Source organism: Protopterus annectens, chromosome 13.part0 (assembly GCF_019279795.1).
Source record: "Protopterus annectens isolate FY-2018-M chromosome 13.part0, PAN1.0, whole genome shotgun sequence".
Classification (NCBI taxonomy): Eukaryota; Metazoa; Chordata; order Ceratodontiformes; family Protopteridae; genus Protopterus; species Protopterus annectens.
The window spans coordinates 582,981,703-583,006,536 of record NC_056747.1 but is presented as its reverse complement, the minus strand read 5'-3'; the positions used below and the strand labels follow the sequence as shown (position 1 = coordinate 583,006,536).

The following is a 24,834-nucleotide window of genomic DNA, read 5'->3' as shown; positions in this document are numbered from 1 at the left end:
TCTGCAGATTTTCATATTTGAGGATTTGTTTTTATCTTTAAATGTTACATTGCAGCAATTTCTTATGGTTACCATCTAAATTCAAACTTATGGTAGTAATATATTTTGGCAAATGTAATTTACTTCTTTTCCACATTGCATACATTATCTGGTATTCCGCCGATAATTGGTTTAGATTTTGATTTACCATTGAGTTTCCATGTTTTTGCTTTTTTAGCTACTGTCATTATTACATTTACTAATGCCTCTTATCTTTTTGTTTTAATCAAATAATTTGCCGTAGCCTAAAAATGTAACTGACTTGGAAAGCATCACCTCCTTGCCAGTCACTTTTTCCAGTAACTGTAGCATCTCTGAGATGTATGCATTCAAACTCTGGTAAGACCAAAAATATGCTGCCATGTACCTGACTTGCACCAACCACCAGAATGTGAGATCTGACTGAGGAAACATTCTTTGTAACCTAGTTTTTATATAAAAAATGTATGCAAACAGTTTCAGGCAAGCATTTTAAATGTAATGAATTTTGTAGTTTACTTTGGCAACTGAAGTACCTATCCCCAACTTGTATCAGTCTAGTTTTCTTCTATACCTTTGACCCAACTGTGCCTCATTTTGTCCACTGCTGCTTTAAGCTTTAACTGTCTCCTTGCTTTAATAGCTCTTTGAACTTTTTTTTTTCATCATTGGCAAATCACTCTGGTCTCCATTAGTTATGAAATGAGTGTGATACTGCTTACCTTAGTAGCTTATTTAATGTCAACGCTCATGCATTACTTGCCATCCCTTTACACTCCAATATGTAGGAATTATGTAAGCAAAATTTTTGTGCAGTTAGACTTAAGGTACCCCACACATCTCCACACCTCATCTGTTCCCACTGCATCAGACTAGCCTGTATATAAACACTCGGAGGAAAGAAGATAAGTGCATTAATTAACAAAATAAGTTAGTACATCAGTGTCCAGCTTGAACGCTATGCATCTATTCTACTGTTCTGAGTGAAATTGCAATTACAATTACAAATCTAATTCCCTTACTAATATCCAAAGGTCAGCTTTCCAATTATACCACCTTTATTTTTAAGACCAAATTATTACATTTTACCCAATACCATTATCAAATTTAAAAGGTTTGCTTCAGAGACGGACAGCTTGTAGAAACAAAGCCAATCAAATTTAAGGCTGAAGTCTGAATGACCTTCCCAGGCCAAAGTTTATTACAGGAAGCACAAGGCAATTGATTCACAAACCATTTATGGCTTTCCAGAATATACCTAATGCTGTACTCTCCTTTCTCAAGAAAGGCAAGGCAGGCCAATCCTGGAGTAAATTTGTGGGTACCCATCTATTTATCCATGTTTAATCTGAAGGATGCTAGGATGTCACTTTCTTTAACTTACAAGAAAAGTCTGTTCTAGAGGTGGGATAAGCATTGGCTAATAAATTGCTCACCCCACCTTTTTTAATTTATATGTTGATGGAGTTTGAAGTCACTAGTTTTGGTGTTAGTGAAACTATTAGACTTGTGAAGATACATGTGATCAAGAAGAATGGGGTCTCTAATGGCACAGAATGTAAGACATAGATTATCCTGCAAGAGCCCATAAGAAACTAAGTAAAGGGATAGCACTTTAAGCCTTTCTTGATACTCATGGTTGTTAGGCCAACATTCTTCTTGGTTGGAAGCCTCTGGAATCTTGCCAGTTGTTTAACATCTTTAGCAAGGTACATCCTTAAAAGGGTAATGTACTCAATACTTGGTCTAATTCAGGCTGTATTTAAAGGGATGATGGCTTATTTTGACATGAATGGTATGCTAAACAGAAATTTTTTTTTCGAATACTGTTGTTACCCAGTGGTCAAAGGAGATGGAATTACGTAAAGATGTTTTGAAAGTTAGTTCCTAGTCTAATTAATGGGAAATAGAGGGAGATTTGAGAGTAATGCATATTCTATGAGTGGTGCTGCTCACTGCACTAATTCAGTGTAATCGTGTAGGCTTCGCTTGAAGCCTACCTTATTGTTAATGAGTCTCAGGGATAAATTTAATGTAATATAGGCTATAACCACAAAAGTAACAAAATGTATACAGTTTTAGTATTCTAAAACCCTCTCTCAACTGTTACAAAAACGAAAAAGATAATCTGATTGCTTATAAGTAAATATGAATACACAGGTAACAAAATAAGCAACTGACCTCTGTCTTTGTATAGTGTGCAGTTGTTACAGCTGAATTAAGACCGACTGTTCTCCTGACTTATTCCTTAATAAGAATACCATTTAAGATCAGAATAATTAAGGTCAAGTTTATTATAGTGCTTTATTATAGCAATAACCCACGCCTGGGTGTGAGTAATGCTGGATTTACCCACGGTTGGCGTGGTTTGGTCACAAGGGTGAAGCCCGAGTGGCCAAACAAAGCCAACCGTGGGTAAATCCAGCATTACCCATACCCAGAAGTGGGTTATTGCTATTATACAATGACATTATTTAAGAAAAAAAATAATTACTTTTCTTAGATAATGGCATTGTATAATGCCTCCTTGCTGCCCTTCCGCAGCAGACTGTCTGGTATTCTGCGTCAGTTCTGATGTACTGCGCATGCGTATGCCTACGCAGTACATCAGAGCTGTGGGCAAAAGCAATGGAGAAAGCAAGATCTCCATTGCTTTTTACTGTTTTGCTATGTTAAATGGGTTTAACATAGCAAGTCAGCTTTAAAACAAGCAACGGAGAATCTCTGCTGCTTATTTTAAAGCTGTCTCGCTATGTTAAACCCATTCAACATAGCGAGACAGTTTTGAAAAAAGCAACGGAGAAAGCATTATCTCCGACTGTTTCGCTATGTTAAATGGGTTTAACATAGCGAGACAGCTTTAAAATAAGCAACGGAGATCTCCGTTGCTTATTTTAAAGCTGTCTCGCTATGTTAAACCCATTTAACATAGCGAGACAGGTTTAAAAAAAAAAGCAACGGAGAAAGCATGATCTCCGTTGCTTTTTACAAACTGTTTTGCTATGTTAAATGGGTTTAACATAGCGTGACAGCTTTAAAATAAGCAACTGAAATCTCCGTTGCTTTTTTTAAACCTGTCTCGCTATGTTAAACTCCTTTAACATAGCGAGACAGTGTTTTAAAAAAGACTTATACTAATGGAAAAAGTCTGGGCGACCAGACCTTTTTCCATTAGTATAAGTCGATTTGCAACGTGCACGCTGACCAATCAGCGTGCACGTTTTGGAATATTAATGGGGGGTCATGGTATAATACAAAGTAATTACTACAGTAGGGGAAATCGGAACAAAGAATAGTCATACAAGAAATCATTGTAATTGTATCACAACTGAAATAAATATATTGATAACAGTACTTGGAAGCAACATAAAATACGATGAATCACTGAAAAACATTCCACACAGTTGCTATGTAACTGATCATTAAAACAGATGACAAAGACCAAGACACCATTCCAGCACTCAGTTTGCTTTATAAAATATAATAAACTAATCAAAGGAATCCCAGGTTGCTTTGTTCTGGCAAACAGTCCCTGTTTAAAATAAAATGTATTCTGCTAAACTGCTGGAAGAACATGTCAGATTGAACATGTCAGATTAATACAATGAACTAAACACTGTAAATGGTAAAATACAGTCGCCTGAAACAACCTAAAACCCATGCTTTCTTAAACTGTCCAGTTAAAATGGATTTCATAACCAAAACATCACAAAGGACATTCAAATCACAAAGTTAATAATGAGAAGACAGAAATTGCCACCATTCCAAAAGCTTCAAATCCATGTGAAAACAAAATTGGCATCTTTCTTCAGACTTGGAACTGCAAGTAAAGTTCCACCGTCTCGGTGCCTGTTACATTTATTTATTTATTTTATTTTATCTTACATTTGTTGACCGGGAAAGTCTGACTGGATATATGTCCATTTTCAGCGGAGACATGGGGAGAAAAGCTCCATACAGACACAAGACAGAACAGCACAATACAATATGAAGTACAGTAGAGAAACACAATACAGAGTAGAGTAACTGTTACATATTTGCATATTAAAACCATTCCACTATTAGTGTAATTCTAGGTAGAGATTATACAATATATATGTAGGTCACTTTCCAAGTTACCAGCCCCAACATTCAACAAGGTCATTTATTATTTTTGTCTCATTATAGGTTACTTAAAACACATACTAGACTTCACTTAATTAACAAGTTTGAACAGAGTAACTTGGTTAGGATTCGGTGACAATGCCAGGAGACCCTAATTGGGCAAACAGTAGAAGAGTGTGGGAATTAGTCAGGGGTAGAGCAAGGACAGAGCCATCACATTGTGAAATATTGAGTAAGGTTTTTTTTTTTTTTAATTGGGTTGAAGAGGGTTGTAAGGTTAATTCTGCAGGAAGAAATTTTCATTTCCAGATAGACTCATGTGGTGTGGATTTCTTCTGATGTAGAAGTCCACTAACACCAACAAATCCAATAAATGTGGACAGATGAAAAAAAATTTCACATTGGCAGCATCCCTATCAGCAGTGACAAAATCAAACTACTGAAACAGTGGTTTATAAATGTTATCCAGCAGATTTCATTAGAAAAACAAAATTTGCAGCAAAGCTCAACCCTCTGGCAGCCATCTGCCACTAGCTAGTGAGCATTGCTATGCCAATTAAGTTTCCAACTTTCCACAAAACAGACAGTTCTTAGTTACCACTTAACAGGCACCCTAGATTGGCATTTTCTAGTCTCCAGTCTCATCAACCCAACGCATCCACAAGTTGCAAGAAAAAAACAGACTTGTCAGTCAAACTAATTGAATTTCCTAATGTGAAACATCTTGCCATGTTAACTTTGATTTTGACCATAACAATCTCCAAGAAGTCATGTTCTCATTGGCTCTAAAAGTGAGCCATTGAAAGAACCAAAATTGTCAGTCTGTGATCAAAGCAGTATTTCAGAGAGATGCATTTTTAGGGTCTCTAACTGGAGATTCCACCAAATGTGAAGTGGTTGAGAGGTATGTTTGGTAATTTACCTGGATGCCTAATTAGCATCAAACATGCCCTAAAGAAACCTCCTCTTAAATTGTGATTTGTGCCCAAAATGGTGGATTGCAATAATGATGCCCCTATACAAGGGCGGCTCTATTACAGACCTGGGAAGCAGTAAATTCATTAACCTGACTAGACTAGTTGGAAAAACTATGGAATACATCATATCTGACCTCGTAAACTATGATGCCAAAAAAGGCTAGACCCACATTATTTTGGTTTTATTAAAGGGGAGATCCAACCTACTCAGTTTAACTTATTTGAGAATGTCGCACAGACTGTAGACAGTGGTTGTTGTGGTCACATAGCCTATTTAGATGTGGCCAGAGCATTCAGCATTATACACTATGCTGGTATTATTAATAAGCTAAGGGTCTTAAATGCTGTTCTTGTAAATGGCAAGGCAGAGAGCCAGCTGGCTGAAAGATATAATTAAAGTGGCAGGTGCCTCCTTGGAAAGAAGGAAGGTGACTAGTAGTGTGCTCCTGAGATCAGTACTGGGACCACTCCTTTTCAGCATCCACTTTTCTGCTGTCCAGACTAGTCTGGAATATTTGTGTTATACGTTTGCAGATGACTGCAAACTAGGCATTGCTGTCAAATCTCTTTTTTTGCATTCATTACAGCAGGAACTAACCCTCATAAACAAGTGGTGTATGGACAACGGGTTACAATAAATACAAAAACGTGGTGTATTGTCATGTTTGGAAAACAGTACCCCCTAAAAAAAAAAAATAATGTGGTCATTTGAGGTGGAAACTGCATCAGTGTTGCTGGCCACAAAGTGGTGCTGGGAGCACGAGCACACAGTGTAAACAAAAAAAACTTGCCTGAAGGCAAACATATGTGAGCATGTGTGGACAGCTTATATAAAGTAAAGGCACATAGAAGCAGGAGACATGAAACTGGGCTAATTTACACAAAATACATTGTGAGCAGTGCAGGGATAATTATGAGGGGAGGGTAAATTGAAAAAAAAATGTATTTGGTTAATGCATTCAAATGTTATGATTTCAGAAAGAAACCTTTTTCAATAGGAAGACTTCCATACTGATGGTAATAATAAATAATCCTGCTTCTGAGTGTTTTCCCATGTACACAACTTAAAAACGGACATGCTAATAATGGATGTGAGAGGAACACAATGCAACATTTTAATTAAGAAGAGTAAATTTGATATTCATGTTGATAACATTTTGAGTTGAGGTAGTAGTTGGCAAGGACAGTAGGCCATTTACATACAGTGCAGTTATTGAATATGACATGTATACACCGAGAATGTGTGTGTGATAACTGACTGTAGTGTAGTATCTTCCGAACCATCCTATATAAACCAGGCATGAACTGTACAGCAGCTGTGTCATGCACAGCCGAAAAGTACATGTTTTAACATTTGTTGTTGGACAACTATAGATGGAGGTATATTATACCGACACATTTTGGACAAGCATGTGTTTTATATAAATGTGCTTCATAAACAGTAGTGCAGTAGCAAACAAAACACACAAGTGACAAATACTGCAGATTTGATGACATCGCAGTACTTCAGGGTCTCTGTAGATGGAACACATGTAATACAAGTCAGTACAGTGAACACTGCCGTAATAGCATGTAAACAACACTAACACAAAACTTCATGTAGTGTTGTTTGTGTATTGTCAATGCCTTCATAAAATGTTACCCCTGCCAGGAACTGAAGAACAAGCTATACAAGACCACCAACTGCAGACGTGCATGATTCACTTAAGCAGTGAAAGTCTTAACAAACCTGTGAGACTCCAACTATGTGAAATAATTACACTATATAATTATGTTAATTTGTTTGACATAAAAAGGCTGTGTAGGTTTTTCCCACTGTCATTGTACACATTACTTGTCAATGTCATTCATGCATAGCACAAGTGGGACTTGCACTGCTTATACTCAGCCAGTGTAGGTTTTGAGCACCTGATTATGTAACAACAAAAGTTACATGATACTGGAAAGAATGAATGCCACTGTGCCTCTGGTGCTATCAGTGTGGGATATTTTGGCCTTTTAAGCAGTGACATCACTTTGCTGTAAGGGAGTTGTGTGCCTGGCATTTCATTAACATAGTGTTGCTATATGTGCGTTTTTCACACAACATTGCCTGCTTCATTTGCCTAAGTGTATACAGACACACGAGATATGTAATACAGTCATCACTGTTATGGGACAGTGGCAGTGTGTGGATAATCGCAAATTTGAGCAAGTGCCTTACTAAGGCACAAGCATATAGAAGCTTGTTGCATGTCCTCACAACATAGGAAAAGCGTTCTTCTTGTAAAGACAGATGTCATCCTATAGCATCATCATTATCAAAGAAAACATTTCTGTGGGAAAAAGGATCAAAAATCTCTGTAATGGGAATTCCCATCCATACATGTACAATCCAGATAGTTGGCTGACAACGTTGATGCCTGCCTGCACATTCAGAGACATAGTGATTCAAGTGAATCTAAGGAGTAATGGCTGGATTTGAAGAGACTTTTTAAAATCACATGGTACAGAACACTACCTGAATCACAGGTGCCACACAAAATGTTGTTTTACAGTTGTGACAGTGCAGATTTGAATGGATGACATCACCATTGTTTCATAAGCTGATGCTCTTCTGAACATGTATGAAGGTATTTTGAAGTGCACAGTAACACTATACAATACTACATGCATTACCACCATTCTGTACACAATACGACAAACATCCACGGACACTAGGCCGTCATTGTTGGATTCAAACATCCTCCTCTGTATTTACACAGTCTAGACAGTACAGTATCAACAGCCAGTGCCACAGGGTAATTCATAAGACCACTTTGATGTGGTTCTCTTTTGACAGCATGATGTAAGCATTGTGGTTCCAAGAATGTTTATTCCCTGAGGGTAATACAAATCTGTAGTGTAATCCTCTGCCATGGAAAATATATCTCCTAAGTGGAATGTTGCATAATGGGCATTGTCATGGACACAATTGTACATCACAGTACACACAATGACATTATTTACCCAATATTGGATTTGAACCACTACCTATGTATTTACAGAATCTATACATCGCAGAATTAGTCACAAGTGCCACAGGAGAGCTGTGAGTTGTAAGGGCACAATGAGCAATTATTAATATGCTGACCTCTTCAGTGGGATGGAGGGAAGATTCTATGGTAAAAGTGAGATAACTGGATAGGGGCATCTTCTCTCATGTTAGTCTTCCTCAGAGTGGGAATTGATGTAGCACAGTCATTCAGGAAGCTGTACATAACCGAAATTGAAGCTACACATACGAGTTCCCCCACTGTGAGATTTGAGCATCCTGTGTATCTAGTTATACAATCTGGAGAGCACAGTATTAGCTGCAAGCTCTACAGGACAAGTATAACTTTTAAGGAAAGAGAGTGCACTTTTGGCAGGATGACCTCATCATAGTGTTGCAGATAATTTTGTGTTAAAAGTGGGATAAACTGTAGAGGGAGCCGTGCCCAAAGTGAAGTTCACTCCTGAGTGGAAGTGGATACAGCACATCTGTTGTTGAAGGATTACCTCCATCACACTAGCACCACACAGACACCTATGTTCACCACTGTTTGATTTGAAGCACTTACCTAATCAGTTACACAAACTAGAGAACACAGTGTTAGCTATAAGCATCACAGGAGAAGCCCGAGTCTTATTGAGAGAGAGTGCACTTTTGATAGGATGACCTCCTCATTGTGTTGCAGAATTTTTGTGGTAAAACTGGGATAAGGACATGGTAGAATACCACCCAGGTTAAATTTTCCCCCTGAATGGAAGTTGATGCAGCATGTCTGTTCAGGGTGTCTATATTCTAAAGTTGAATGTTTAGGTTGTTGAACATCTAAACACTGACACCTAAACAGCGAAAGCTGAAAACCGCAAATGGCCACTTCCGCAAGTTTTTTCACTGGGAAAAAATTTGCTTGGCAGACAGAAAAAAAAACAAACCCTAATCAAGTGTGGGGTTGTGCCCCCCCACCCCTTAATGAAATATACCAACTCTGAGATTGCTATACATTGAGAAAAGGGCAAATTCCAGATAACGGCTAGGCAAAATTTTCCTTGTGAAAAAATTGCAGAAGTGGCCATCCGTGGTTTTCAGATTTTGCTCTTTAGATGTCAACGTTTAGGTGTTCGACAGCCTAAACATTCGGTTTTCTGATATAGACCCTGTTCAGGAACCTATATGTATCTGATATTGCAGCCATGTACAGAAGTTCCCCATGGCAAGAATTGAATTTCCTACCTAATTATACAATCTATAGAACACAGTATTAGTTGCAAGTGCTACATGGAAAGTAGAGAGGATGTTTGTGTTAAAAGTGGGATAAAGTGTAGAGGGAGTTCAGTACAAAGGTAAGGGAGTTCTGTGCAAAGGAAAACTTTTCTGCTCAGTAGCAGTGGACACAGCATATTTGACACTGAAGCATTACTTACCTGTTACTATACCCCCCCCCCCAAAGACACACACACACACACACACACACACACACACACACGCATTCCCCATGGTGAGGATTGACCTTTGTACTAGTCACATAATCTAGTGAGCACAGTATTCATCACAAGCACCACAGGAGAAGTCTGAATTTAACAATGTGAAAAAGCACATTTGTAATTGGTAAAAATTCACTATTTTGAACAGTTGTTACTGTGCATCAAATTTTTGGGACAAATGCATATGTGTGGACAGGCTCATATAGCAGCTTTGTGATATCCCATGTAATAACACACTTTTTTGCTATGATTTATATATTGTCCTTCATGTGTGTTGTGTTACTGTAGGGACACATACCTGTTTCACGTTATGGGATGCCGATGAACAATCACAGTTGTAAACCACTGCGTTATCAATCGGGCATTCCTGACACTTCATTCTGGGATGATTGCAAACTTGTCTTGACTCATGCTTGTACAGTGTACATTGACAATATGGACATTTCCTAAATAGGACAGTGCACGGCAGAATAACACTGGATTATGTGTAAATAGGTTGTCCAATGCTGTAGCACAGTTGCAAGTGAACCATTGGAGCAAACTGACTTCATTGAGTCAACATCATATTGAAATCCACATAACTTGTTCTCAAAATTCAGTATAGATGTACAGACATTGTGTAATCTAAACAAAGAATTATTTGTTGTAATTTTTTTGCTCTGTGCCTGAAGCTCAGTGCTGCCAAGCTTAATTGTGCTGCTGATGGCAAAATATTAGCACATTTAATCATATCTTGAGGTGTTGAACTTAGAATGGGAATTAGCAGTAGTTTATGGTACTCTGTGCCAACGTTCGTGTAAAGAAGCATTATACACATGCAACCATGTGTGAATCAGATGGTGTAAAGATCAGATATTTGTTATGGTCATTTATTTATTTTACAATTGTTGACCAGGCTAGTCTAACTGGAAATATGTCCATTTTCAGTAGATGCCCGGGGAGATGAGCTTTGTGAGAACAAAATCAAAACATCTCATATAAACACAAGATTCATAAACAACTATTAATATGTACAATGTACGTTTTAGGAATAGTACAGAGATTATCAATGAGGGTAAACATTCCATAGTACAGAGAAATGCAGGTACAATACAAAAACTGCAGGTTAATACATAATATAAAAAAGAAAGCAGGTTATACTATAATAATTTAGTAAAAAAGGTTGTCACAATCATAAGTTTCTAGAAGATGCAAGTAAGAGTATATAGTAGGACAAGGGTAAGTTGTATTTAAGGAGAGTTGGACTTGATTAATGAGAAGAAGAGGGTAAGATAGAGTTAGTTGCTTAGTCAGACTTAGTACAGGGGCACAACCAGTGTGTTCTGAGGAAGAGTTTGTTTACTTTTGAAAAGTGATATGGAGGGAAGAGAGGAAAGTTCACAGGGAAGTAGGTTCCAGGATTTTCCAGCAGTATTAGAGAAGGGAGAGTCCACAGTACTGTTTGATTTTGAAATATCTACAAGATGTTTATGTGATGATCGTAGGGTCTTCAGATTGGTATAGGGGATTATGAGGGTTGATAGTACAGGAGTATTGGTAGGTTGGTAAAGGGTCTTATGGGCAATGGTCAGTTGGTGGAATTTAAGCTGATTTTGCAGTTCAGGCCATCCTAGCTGCCTTAGATTATAACAGTGGTGGGTTCTGAAAGGGTTTCCTGTAGCAAATCTGGCTATGTGATTGTAGGAATGTTCCATTTTATTGAGGTTGTTTTTAGATAGATGTTTCAATTGTTATGATGTACACATTTGTCATGACAGCTCCAGTTATTCAGCCCTTATAGTATGTTAGAAGTGTGTTCTAAAACGCATGAGACCAAGCATGTTATTGCAGGTAGAAATATGGCTTCTGGAAACAGTGTGGAATCCAGGAGATTTATTGAATGACATGGCAAGGGTGGGAAGATGGAGGCAGTTGACAGGAAAACGCAGTACAGACATACTAACTGATAAGTTCATGTTTCATTTCTGCACATATTTGTGTTGTTACTGTTTGCCTTATTAGCATAATTATTCAGGCAGGATATGTAGAAAACAGGCTTCACAACAGGGAGCAGGCAAATTAATATAGCCGTGGAATAATGGTGTGTTAAGGAAAGGTATAGCCTGCATTTATCCCCACAGGAGTCATACAAAATGTTCAGTCAGTTTTGTATACATCTGGATTCGAGCCTTGACAGTATTCCAAGAAATATCTACAAAACTGAGTATTATCTAAACATCTAGGATACTCTTTGCTGCCCTCTTGACAACTGTAAGCTGTACTTTCAACTCTTTAGAGTGTTGAAAAGCAGAATAATCTGACTATACATAGCTAAGCATATCTGCACAAAGGGCACCAATGCAATACTGAAGGCAAAAACTTACATTTTGCTATAAGCTGTGCAATTCTGTTTAACTTCAGTTGTAGTTGGTCCGCAGCACCAGACATTGTACAAATGTAAAGAAGGAATAATAACACAGATGGGAGAAAATACATTGACAGAGTGATTGGGAGATAGCAGACCAAGTAGCTTATGACAGAAGCAGGATAATGTTTGCTTATAACAGGTAGGCAACAGGTAGAAATAAAATAGTGTACTAAAAACAGTCTAACACTTAGCTAATGCCTGGATTGGAACCATTGAAAGTATGCAAAAATCTGTTACTAGATGTGAGCATTATCTTGTCATGCCAGTAAGGAACTCCAACTTGACACACTTTAGATCATACAATTGAAGGGCAGTGACAACTTGGAGCAGAACGGGTAAATGGAGAGAGGAATAGCAGCAGTATTTTTGTGGGGCATGTAGGACCCTCTGTATGGTGTATTACTCCCACTTATTTCTTCATTATTAATCTGTCATGCTCTGTACAATAAAGTGTGCAAGAAGGGGGTAGGACTGTGCAGTCAGCATTAAGACATAAACAAGATACGGGTGGCTTATTAAGTCGCTGTCGGCTACAGTGTTTTTGCAAATGATATCTTACTACACTATTCAAATGTTAAAAATGGAGTTAACTGTATGATATGAATATAAAAAGTCATGAAATAATTTCATCTCCAGTTTTAATTGAATCCATAATATTAAGTAGAAACATCGGTCTGTAAACAGGGAAATTATCTCAATATGCCAGATATAAATTTCTAATTCATTACATCCAGCAGCCTAAAAACTTTTATAGTAACTTTCACATTAATGCCTGTACTCTAGCTTTACTCTGTGTTCCCACAACACAGTGGATTTAAGCACATTTGCTTGAAAGTAACCAGACAGCTGTGGTTGAAATAGAATCTTCAGCTTTTGCAATAGAAAGTTGAACAGCATTTACTGTAATGCAGTGCTGTTGCACTCAGCATTTGCAGAGAGGTTGGTTTAGCCGTGGTGTGCTAAGCCACCCTCCATTCAAATGCTGAGAACAGAATTGAAAGTTTTTCCATGGGCCATTTCAGGCCAAGTGTGTTGTGTGTGATTTTGTTTTTCTGATCAGTTTAAATGTTAAAAAGGGGGTTGATGGGACAGTGGTGATGGTGGTGAGCAGAGGTTAGGACACACAGGAAAGAATACAGGCATTTGCAGGAGGGTAGTGCGAGAGCACCATAGCTATCCACTTGTTCACAACATGAATGTAGAATTGTGCAAACAATGTCATGACTTCGGAGAGTCAGCACACCTGGGATGGATAACAATAACAGATTAATGTTGTATAGCCAATTGGACCAAATCAATTGCGCCAAGATGACATGTAGGTGAGGTGGAAAGTTTTATGTATAGGACATAATTCTTTTTCTGGGAGAGGTGCCCATTTTTTTTGTTTTGGAAAGAGAGGAATATTTGAGAAGGTGTCTAGGAATGCGAGGGTGAGGTAGGTAGAGTAGGTTAGGTAGCAGGTGCAGACGTACAGGAAATACAAGATGAACAGGGATGGTGATGAATGCAAAAAATTGGGGGACACCATGATTGAGGATAGGTACGGTACTTTCGAGGTGCATCCACATCCAGCTTGAGAACTGTGAGAATGTACTCCTCAACCTCAGAACCATCACCATTGTCTCATGTGTCAGCTGCCTGGGTCATTACTGGGCTTGGTATTATTCTGGAAATACAATATAGGACCTTTTCAAGTGTGCTGATTGGAGCATTGAGGCCCCTCTCTATCATGTCCTCCACTAGCCGTATCAGCTCCTGAATGGTGACAAAATCACCACCTCCAGTACTGCTGCTCCTGGAGGTTACCACTGCATCAGCAGTTAGGGCAGAGCTGCCTGACGCAGGTGGAGAAAGTAGAGCAGGAGTTGTGGAGGCAGTGCTGATGGGAAGTGACCCACTTCTGCTAGCTGTCTGTGCTGCCTATGGTGGTGATGCTGCCATCTGTGGAGGTATGGAGGGCTGAACTCCAGTGTTCAGTCTGCATACCTGTGCTGATGATCAGTTTGTTTTCAGCAGCAGTGTATTAAAAAAAATAAAAAGCGAAGATAAAGGATGGAGACCAAAAAAGAATATGAGAGAGTTAGATCAATGGCATGTTGCATTACTTAAGTATTTCAGTGCTTAAAACAATAATAAACACACAAGTATACCTTGGCCACATACAAATATGATGGGAAAGCATTAATGTGCCATAAAATCAATCAAAATGGTACAATATGACCAATACAATCATGTATTTCCTTGTGCCATATCAGATTTCTGCTTTCTAAGGTAATACCTGTAGTTGCAAATATTGAATTGCGACTTCTGTGCAGTATTGAAGTTAAAATATCTTACAAATAGTAGCCTGAAAAAAAAATATCTGTTTATGGGTATTGAACCCACATGCAGTTAATTTGCTGATGTATTCCTTGCCTAATACAATAACCAGGAGCTACTGGAGAAGACTTGTATGCTTGATGTTAAAGTTACAATATGCCTGGTTAAGAAGATGTGCAGTCATGGGCTGAGAATACTTTTCTGCCTTGCAAGCAGAATATATGCATACTTACCCTGTGAATCTCTGAAGTGAGTTAATCTTTTCTGATATGCCTCTCAGCTTCCTGCAATCTCTGCTACAGCTGTATAGTAGAAACATATATGAAAGGGTAATGAATAACTGCACTGGCTGTATAACTAATGCCAATATCATAGAGAAGTTATGGGTCAGTAATGGGTCAGTATACCTACACAGCTGAGGGGTGTTTGCAGTCTTACATTTATCCTCCTATCTACTAACAAGGTCCCTGTTGAACCACTTTACATCCTGCAGTAGTGACAACATTGCTCCCTAGTGTGTGGGATGCCATTTGCACTAGAGAAAGCCTTGGCCAAATTATTCCAAGCCTTAGTCTTATACTGAGACCCGGTATATTCCCCCTACAGTAGCCTCCAGCTGTAGAGCTTCACAAGGAGTGGCACAAACATTCTGGACTCCTCAACACCCCACCATCTGTGCTCTAAAATGGAACACCATCTCTCCTATCGCCAGCCATGTCTGCAGCAGTGAAGAGAGTAATGTGCGTCTACAGCGGCACCAGCTCAGATCTTGCATGTAACAACTTGCACACAAAGGTGCAAAGCCTTGCCAACTTCATTTGCACAAGTGGAAGAATAGCCAGCTACATTGGCAAGTAGTATATCACGAAGCAGGGAAAATGACACTGGGGCAAGTGTTCACACTATTGACACATGTTTCAGTATTAAACCCTGATGTGCTTTATGTCATTGGTTATGATCATGGCTGTTTGGATGAAAAATGGTATGACTTCAGAGATACACTGGTAAGATTGAGTAGTACCCCCTGGGAATTGAATCCAATAAAAAAAAAAAAAAAATGTTAAACTTTGCTGGTTAACTGTCACTGTCATAGGAGAACTTGCTTGTTAAGATGGTCACTTGAGGCATAGTGATGTAAGACTCAATGTAGAAATAATGAAGAGATGCCTGTATATCGTGACTTGACTTAGTCATGGGACTACATTTCTATGTGAAAGGCATTGTTCATAGGTAGATACTAGGCTATCTGCCCTAGGGCATTTATAAGCCTAGCCAGAGTGTATTTGGCTTCCGCCTCCTTATTAGATTAGCCTACTGTGCCTCTGTAAAGTAGGTCACAGAAGGTACCCTTTTAAGATTAGTTTACTGGGCCTCTGTCTAGCAGGGACACAGGAGAGATCCCAGGGGTGAATTTGTGATTTCCCATCCACGCGTCCAAATTTCGCTTGAAGAGGGTCAGCGAGGGGCTATGTCTAACATGAATTGGGATTCTATTCCAGATTGAGGGGAGCCTCTGGGAAATGAATCTGTCCCTCCAGCATGTCCTATTTATTTTTGTGCTGAGGTTTAGGTCCCTGGAGCTTGTAGCTCTAAGGGACTTGGATTTTTTGAGGTGGAGTATGTCCATTAATTCTGGGTTTGACATGGTTTTGTACGTCAGGTATAGATCGCCTCTGAGTAGGCGGTAAGTTGTTTGTGTTTATATCTATCTCTGATACATGCCATTGCATAATGTGAATAAGGCATGGTGGGTTAGGTTACACGCGTACTTCATAGCACATAGCTGTCATAAATGCACATACTTATGTGTGAGAAATCAATAATTACAACCAAAATATTGTGAATATCATACCTATCCATGTATTTGATATTAAATATCCATATCATGTTTTACATAATTTACATACATTATATTCAGCTTCTCTAGCAAGCAGTAATGACACATTTCTTGCAGTAAATAGAGTTATGATAATGAGGTGCATTTATTGTGACACTCCTGTGCAAAATGTGGTGACAAATGGCATTATGACCCCCCCCCCCTGTAAAAGTATCTGTAGACTGGATTTGAAGTCTGCACCAACTGTCTTTGGTTTTATGAGCACTGCACTTGCACCTTTTATCACAGGGAGAGGGTACCTGATAGGTTGAATTTATTCACTGAGCACTTTCCAGAGTGCTGACTGCTGCCGGGCTTGTTTGTGCTACAGAATGCCACCTAAATCAAATTTTTCACTTTTTTTCCTTGGGCAGTGAATTATGTGCACTGCCAATCAGAGTGCAAATGCAAAATACATTAAAAAAATGTCACTGAAATTAGTTCAGTCAGTGATTAGGTCTACCCATGACCAGAGCAAAAAGCGCATTCAAGTAACACTTTCATCCTCTTCACATCTCCTTGTAACATCAGAAATGCACTTTGTGGTACTCATTATCAGACTTGTAGATAATGACAATGTGAAAGTAGATAAATGCTCATATGCTATTCGCAATACTGAGAATATTTGAGTTTTACACAACACAGTGATCAACAAATGTGTGTAAATATGTGTTCTGACCCCCCCTCTGTAAAATTAGCTGGATTGTAACCCTGTATCACCTGTCTTATGTGTCTCAATTCACTCTTCTTATACCTTGTGCCACAGAGATGGTAACCTTACAGGTTGAATTTATTTATTGAGTATTATCCAGGCTGCTATCCATAGTGCTGACAGCCATGCACTGCTGCCAGGCTTGTTTTTACTAGACAAGGCTCCCTAAATTAAAATGTTCATATTTTTCCTTAGGAAGTAAAACTAGTTTGCATGCTGCCGAGTGAAAAGCAAATTCAAAATGCATTAGAGAAAAAAAAACTTGTCAGACAAAAAAATCTGAAAGAAAAGCTTAATTTAAGCATAAGGTATAGCTAACACTGACAAAAAGAACTGCATTACAGTGTCACATTCATTCTTCTCACATTTCCTTGACTTATCTGAACTTTAATTTTTGGCACATGTTATCAGGACTCTAGGTTCTGGCAAATAATTTTAAAAAGGATATGTAACCGTTCACGTTGCTAGCAATATTGGGCATGGTTAATTTTCAATTAGCAACACAGTTGTTACAAAATGTGTATAATATGCATTCAGACCACACCTCTTTAAAATGATCACTTAACTGAATTCAAAGCCAGTGTCAGCTATTTTGTTCATAAGATCACTGCATTTAAACATTTTGCTAGAGAGAAAGTTACCTAATAGATGCATTTTCTTCACTGAGTGCTATCCACAGTGCTGACATCTGTGTACTGTGCCAGGCTTGTTTGGGCTACAGAAGGCAGCCTAAATTAAATTAAATTGTTCACTTTTTCTTAGGCAGTGAACTGTAGTTCACTGCTGGGGACAACTGCCAGTCTAGAGTGTGCAATGCCAAACGGCTCTTAGACTCAGAAGAGGAAAAAAGTTACTAAAATAGAGGAAACTTTATGAAACAAGTAGTTAAAATGTATACTTTTGATATGTCCTCAGCGTGGTTGTGTTTCAGCATAAACATTTGCTCATTAAACATCTCAGTTTTCACACAAGCACAGCCATATCTGGATTAGAACCCCAGGACACCAGGTCATTCACAAGACAAGTTCAGATTCTTATCACTATGTGCCACCCACATTATACTGTGAAAAAAAGTTACCTATATTCAACATGTGACATAGGATCAATTGACATTACAGATGTAACTGAAAAATAAATTCCTGCCCTTTGTTCTGTGTAATTTGCAATTAGATGTGTTGATGGTTGTGATACCGGCAACAGGGCACCTAATCTTTCCTCACACAATATAAAATAAAATATTTGAACACTGTACCTCTTTGCCTTTATTCTGTTAATGTTCTTCAAAGATCTGTACTTCACTAACAAGACTGATATTTACTTTGTCTTGTAGATGATACATGTTTCAATGAGGAATCTACTTCCTTAGACTTGTAGATGAAATTGTATTCAAAGGCAGGAAGTGCTGTCATAAACTATTCATATCAATGTTATGAATATTCCTGTCTAAGGCAGTCAATGGTATTCAGAAAAAATTCTTGACAATATTTTTTCCTGACCCACAATGATAACTGCAGTCAGAGTAATCATTTGCACTTGCAAATACTTAGCAGGTAACACTTCACAGTGCTTGTCCTTGCAGTGATGTAGGTCCTTACACCATGTTTAAATTCACTGCATTTATCATCCATGGATTCTAAAATCTGCACTTCATTTGCATATTCTCTGTGCTCACAGAGCTGAATCTGTGCTAAATCAAGGTAGTCATATAGGCAAGGAAATGAGTATTGTGGTAGGAGAGACTGTTTATCCAGCAATCTGCATGCTGCTAATTGTTTGCAAAACATGCTTCTAGTGTCCCAGATAACTTGATACAACGGTAACATGCTGTTTTTATTTTTTTATACAAAATACTGTATTTCAACCTTAGTGATGTGACTCCATGTCACAATATACCCATAGTGCAGTGTATGCACTGTTTGTCCCTTGCTGGTGGTATAGGCATGTATATCAGTTATTTGTTACATTACAAAAGTTGTGATGAATTTTGTATACCCATCTTGCAAGTTATTTCAGAAGAGTGTTGTATCACTTTCTAGCAAGGTCAGGGGTCTGTCCTTTGTAGCCCGCAAATGTGTTAAGCTTATGATGTATAACTGACCATCCTCCACATAAGTAGACATCCAAGAACACTTTTACCCATTTGTACTGGAAAAGTGTACTTTGCTTTGGTTAATGTGGCATTGTACAACTTTGTTAAACAGCTGTTGACCTCCTTACATGATTTGTATACTTGTTTACTATGTTGTGGGGGAGGGGGCTGCATTTACTTGTGTACTAATATGGAGCTTTAATTTTTTACTTATTTTGTACATTGGTGTTGGTTCTGACAAGGAAAACAACACCAGTGGGTATACTGCAGAACTTTCAAGTAGGAAATGCAATTCCATAATTTGCATTAATTTCTTTAGTGTTAGGCTTGCCATCCTGTTCCCTCCCTGACCACCACCCTGTGCCAGTGATCGGGATTGTACACTGGCTTTTGCACATTTTTAATGTAGTTACAGTTCCATATATGTATTTGAAAGTAAAATGCTTGACGCATATTTTTGTGCAAAGTCCATGGGTAGCTATTGCAGATATTAGTCATACAGTAGTCTTGACATTACTGTACACAGGATATATGTCTCATGTTAGAGACATATAACTGCATGCATATGGAACTAATCAGTTACCCCCCCCCCCAAAACAGGTTCCACACTTTCCTTGGTCCTCAGATGTGGGTGGAAGAGGTTGTGTATTTACTAAAATGTTTCCCTGTCTACTTGGTTTTGCTGTACAATTGTCTCTGTCATGCAGTCCATAATAAGTCAACAGGGTATAAAACCTTCCTCCTTGGCAGAGGTCTGGCAACAGCAGCAGCAGCAACTTTAATTCAAGCCTCTTGCAAATGCATCTTTCTTATGGCAGTGGCAAAGGCTAACATGTTTTTCTAAGTGTTGTCATAGCTGTAATCCAAAGAGTTTGGGATTTCATAGCAAATAGCTACACTGAGTGTACACAATTGCTTTATAGCTTTCTGAGTAACTCCACCATGTCGGATTGGTTAATTGGCACATAATTTGGCTACTTGTGCTTTCATTGGCACATTCTGCTGTTTACCTTTATTTAGTGTTAGTGTAGAGCCATTTAGTGAATACAGAATATCACACTAACATGCTGCATAAGTGATAGCTGCACTTAGTGTAGCTTGTTAATGAATTCGGCTGTATAATGAATTCAGCTGTATATATTTTTTTCTTTTTTTACAATAAAAATACATATTTTCTTGTCTTTTTCAATAATGTCCTGGCTCATATATATATATATATATATATATATATATATATATATATATATATATATATATACACACACACACACAATTTTTTTGTGTAACGATATTTTTGCAACCAAGCTACTCATTTAACAATGCTTATTTATTAATGGATATTTTGTGTAGGTAAAAGCAACGTGTGCGTGTGTGTTTTGCAGGGGGTATAGCTCTTAACTGTCCCTGATTTTACCTCATAAGATCTCAGCCTCTTAAAAGTTGGGGTTTCCCAGCAAGTTGTTGTTGTTTTCTTTCAAAATATAATGACAGATGTGAGTGTCCAACTTCATGTATTTCAGAAAATACTTGCTAATACAAAACTTGTTATAATGACAACTTTCTACATAAGAGCAATATATAAAATCTCCTCTTGATTTTGGGTCTTTGCTCCTGATTCTTAAGCTAAGTGGTTGAGAGGACATGAGGTGCATTTGCAGTGTATTGCACTGTATGGGTCTGCCATCAGCAAGATGAAATATATTTGGCCAGTATTTATGTATTTGTTCATTCTTTGATCACAGACGGACAGACATCTGAGGTGCACATAATCAATTTTTTAATTATAACCAGTTGGCTAATGATAGTTATAGAACTATAAGTTGTATAAAAGATTTATAAAGTCTAGGAAATCAAACATAATGAAGTAATTGTTTGATAGTTGCATTAGACCCAAACTTGAGTATGGAATAGCAATATGGAAACACTGTAGGAAAACCATCATGAATAAACTGGAAAGACTACAGCAGAAATATACTGAGGGCATCCATGGATGTCAAAATCTAAGTTATTATGAAAGACTAAAATATCTGAACTTGTACAGTGTCTCCTTCAGATATTTAAGAGGAGATCTTATTCAGGTATATAGGGCATTTAAGAACAACTACCTCTGGGAATGTTTGGGGTTATCAAAAAGTACTAGAGAATCCTCAGATAACCTATGTAGAAGATTCTATAGGAGTGAGAAGTGTACTAATTGGTTCTCTGACAGAGTAGCTGATGCTTGGAACAGACTACCAAATTAAATTAAAGCAAGCACTAGTTTAGATATTTTTAATAACAGCCTGGGCATTTATTATGGGAACAAGTGTTTTGGCATATTTGCAAGCTAGAAGGGCTTTAATGCCTGTGCTTGAAACAGTTGTATGTATGTATAGTCACATACATGGCTGTAATTGATGGTCGTGTGTGTGCATGTGTGTGTGCGTGTGTGTGTGTGTCTGTGTCTGCGTGCGTGTGTGTGTGAGCAATTATATACTGCAAAGGTTTTATATTGTCCTGGAGAGCAGGAAGGACACAGGGCTGTGAAAATTAAACATGAAAAAAATAGAAACATTTATAGATAATATTTTGGTCACGTGGCAGGAGAGTTTTGGAATGCTGCTGTAATAGGCCTGGTGTATCATATGGAACTAAAATGAGAAATTATTTTTTTGGGGGGGGGGGGGGGCAGACAGAATCAGACTAAAATGTCCCAGATAATTTTAAGCTGTTTGCTTCATTAGAAATGGTTGGATCTCTGGTTTAGTTCTTGGCTGAGATGTCTTCTATGATTTTATTCATTTACCTGTAACATAAATGGATGCTTACAAGTTCTACATCAATGTTCTGGACAAGTAAATATATTCAAAGTTTATATTAATTCTGGCAACTAAGCTATATTTATGACTGGCATGTACAGCAAGTCAAGAAAACAGGCATGTGTATGCTTTTGCAGTACAGTAAGGATGCATTTTTTCTGGTACAGCTATGCAGGTATTAGCACCACAGTAGTCCTAATTTTATAGGTTGCACATGGGAAAACAGTAAATTTACACTGTTGAGCCCTACCCCACAGAAACTCAAATTTATGCATATGTAACTTTTGAGAGCTATGACTTTGGAATACCTGGTATTATTTTTGAAGGCCACTGATATGATTTTGAAAGCTGGGAGGCTAAGAAATATGATATCAGGCCCCATGGAAATAGTACCGTTGGTCTTAGAGAACACCTTTTGTATGTGTTTCTTTGTGATCTTAGGAGGTGTAAGGGATTCAGGAATGTGTGGAATTAAGTTAGTTGCATTACTGGTAAAGTTTGCAGTAAATCTGTCTGCTAGTATATTTGCCTTATCTACTAGTTCTTAATAGGTGGTACCAGTTTGGTTAAGTTCACAGCACTGTTGGGTGTTAGTTTCCTAAATAACTAAAGAAGGGCTTGTATCATTGGTTCAGAAGCTAATTTACACTTATAGCATGGTTTATAAGCTCTGATAACTTTTTTTATTTCTTTATTATTTTTCATGATACAGTTTTTAATATGAGGTGTGTTAAGATTTAAGAAGTTTTTTCCTTTTGTTCTAGAGTTTGAGCAGGTGGGCCACCAGGGTGGCTTGTTTTTAAACTTGCCATTATATTTGGCTCAAGTAGGCATAGCCAGGTCTAGACACTTACCCATGTAGGAAAAAAAACCCATTGTATAAACAACAGCTATGACAGTGTCAGGTGTGGTGTTACAAGTGATGACTGTCCTTGGGTGGTCAAGTTTTGATGCCAGGCCAATTCTAATGGGTCTGATTGGATACATCAGGCTCATGTTTTATGTGCTTTTTGCCATCTATGATGCAGGACAGTAACCAGTTGTTATCTGTGGAAGCCAAAGTAGGTCCAGTTCCAGAAAAGGTCAGAGAACAGACTACAGTGGTTTGGGCATATGTACAGAAAAGCAGAAGACAATCTAGTGAAGATGATTTGAGACGCAGGAAGATGGCAAGAGGAAATTAGGGCATCCAGCAAACGTGTTAGGGAAGACCTGTGACAGTCAGACATTATTATCAAAGAAGGCAGGAGTGTGACATTGACTAGAGAGAGATGGCAATTGACATGACACCCCAGCCCCATGTTAAAAAAAAAAAATGGGAAAAGGGGGTTTGTGATGGTGGCGATGTTGATTATGATTATGATGGTGTTGATGACATTCATCATCATCAATCATCATCATCAATCATCATCATCAATCAATCATCATCCATGGGTTTTCTTCTATTCATAATTATCGCCAGTAGTGGTTTTAGTAAAAAATTGGGATGAGGAAGGGGTGGACTGTTAACTGAGATTTGTTAAACGGCTCCCATCTTAAGCTGAAGTCAAAGTTCTCCATTTTTCAATAATATTTTAACTTAATATATGTTGTTGGCTGGGGTAGTGTGTTGATCCATTAGGGACTCATTTCAGCCAAAGCTTTGGTCTTACAGGAGACAATAGAGAAGGCAACATGGCATTGCAAAAGCAGTGGTACAATACAAGATTTGAGGAACATACATGTATAGTGAAAAGACTGATTAAGGTAAACATTTAGAGTACAGTAAAGAAGACCTTGTAACACAGTTTAATTATTACACACAAAATACACAACAAAACTTAGCTTGCTTTTTATACATATTTACAGAGTACCACAGTGGCACTCTGAATTAAAAGGCATAATAGTTCACAAATGACACTCCAAAGGGATATAATCAGATATTATTGAATATATTGAAATCCTTGCTACTAAATATGCATAATCAGTTGTCATATGTATTTTATCAGTTCTAGAGCTTGATCCATTGTTCTTTTGAGTAATGGCCATCTGAAAAAGATGTACATTTCATCATTATGAGTGGGATTTCAAACTGGTAAGTAAAGTCCCTCAAATCTACCATTAGGAAGTGCAAGTATGACTGTGAATGTAGGGGTCTAACTAATTCAAAATGCAACCATTATGCTATATTAGGAAGCTTAGAAGAAACCAACAGTTCTTTACTGAACTTCTCTAACAATACATTCTTCTCTAACCACAAGGACACTGATCATTTATATAATCTTCCAAGTCAAGCTCCACGGGTTTTGACAATTTTCATAGGTGTGTTATGAGAAGTGCTGAATCCCACCAAGCAAAACTCCTCTATCAACACTTCATCCAGAGTTTCTCCATTGGTTACATTCCCAAAGTGTGGAGAACAGCTGTTGTGGTGCTCCTACATTAAAGTGATCACTCTACTGACCTTCATAATTACAAGCCTTCTAGTCTCAGTAGTAGTACTTGCAAGTATGTGAAACACATATTGTAGCTGAACTACTAAAGAATGGTATAGGTAAATTATGTAAAGGGATGCACACCCATTCAGCTTTGTAAAAGGTAGATTATGCCTGCTGAAATGGGTTGAATTCTTGTAAAGGATTACTGAGGTCGTGGATAAGGGACATTACTTCAGAATGCCTACTTGGACTTTCCCAAGGTCATTAATATATATATATATTTTTTACTTGGCAGGTGTTGTACCCTCTGTGGAGTATGGTATCCTCCCATAATCCTGATTCCCCTCTAGTGAGCCCTATCTCTTCTGGTTGTGTCAGTGATGTGCAGGATTACCAACCTTCCCAAACTGGCATAGTGAAAGTCACAGGAAGGAGGGGAGAGAAGAGAGCTGCCATAAATGTACTCTGTAAGCTTAGTAGTAACTTTCCTTCCTTTGCATGCTAGTATTTCAGTACCTAAGGTATTGCCTATTATAAGGTGCTGTCTGGGAGCCCCATCCTCTTCCTCCCTGAGGCAATAACTTGAGTCCAAATCCACTCACAAGACAAACCTGACCAATGCTGTG

The 24,834-nt window shown here is 38.1% G+C and overlaps 1 protein-coding gene across 4 annotated transcripts in view; it reads left to right on the top strand.

Annotated features, from left to right (window-relative positions):
* XAF1 (XIAP associated factor 1) overlaps nt 1-24,834 on the top strand; it is a 205,061-nt gene that overhangs the window by 121,911 nt on the left and 58,316 nt on the right. The window lies entirely within an intron of this gene.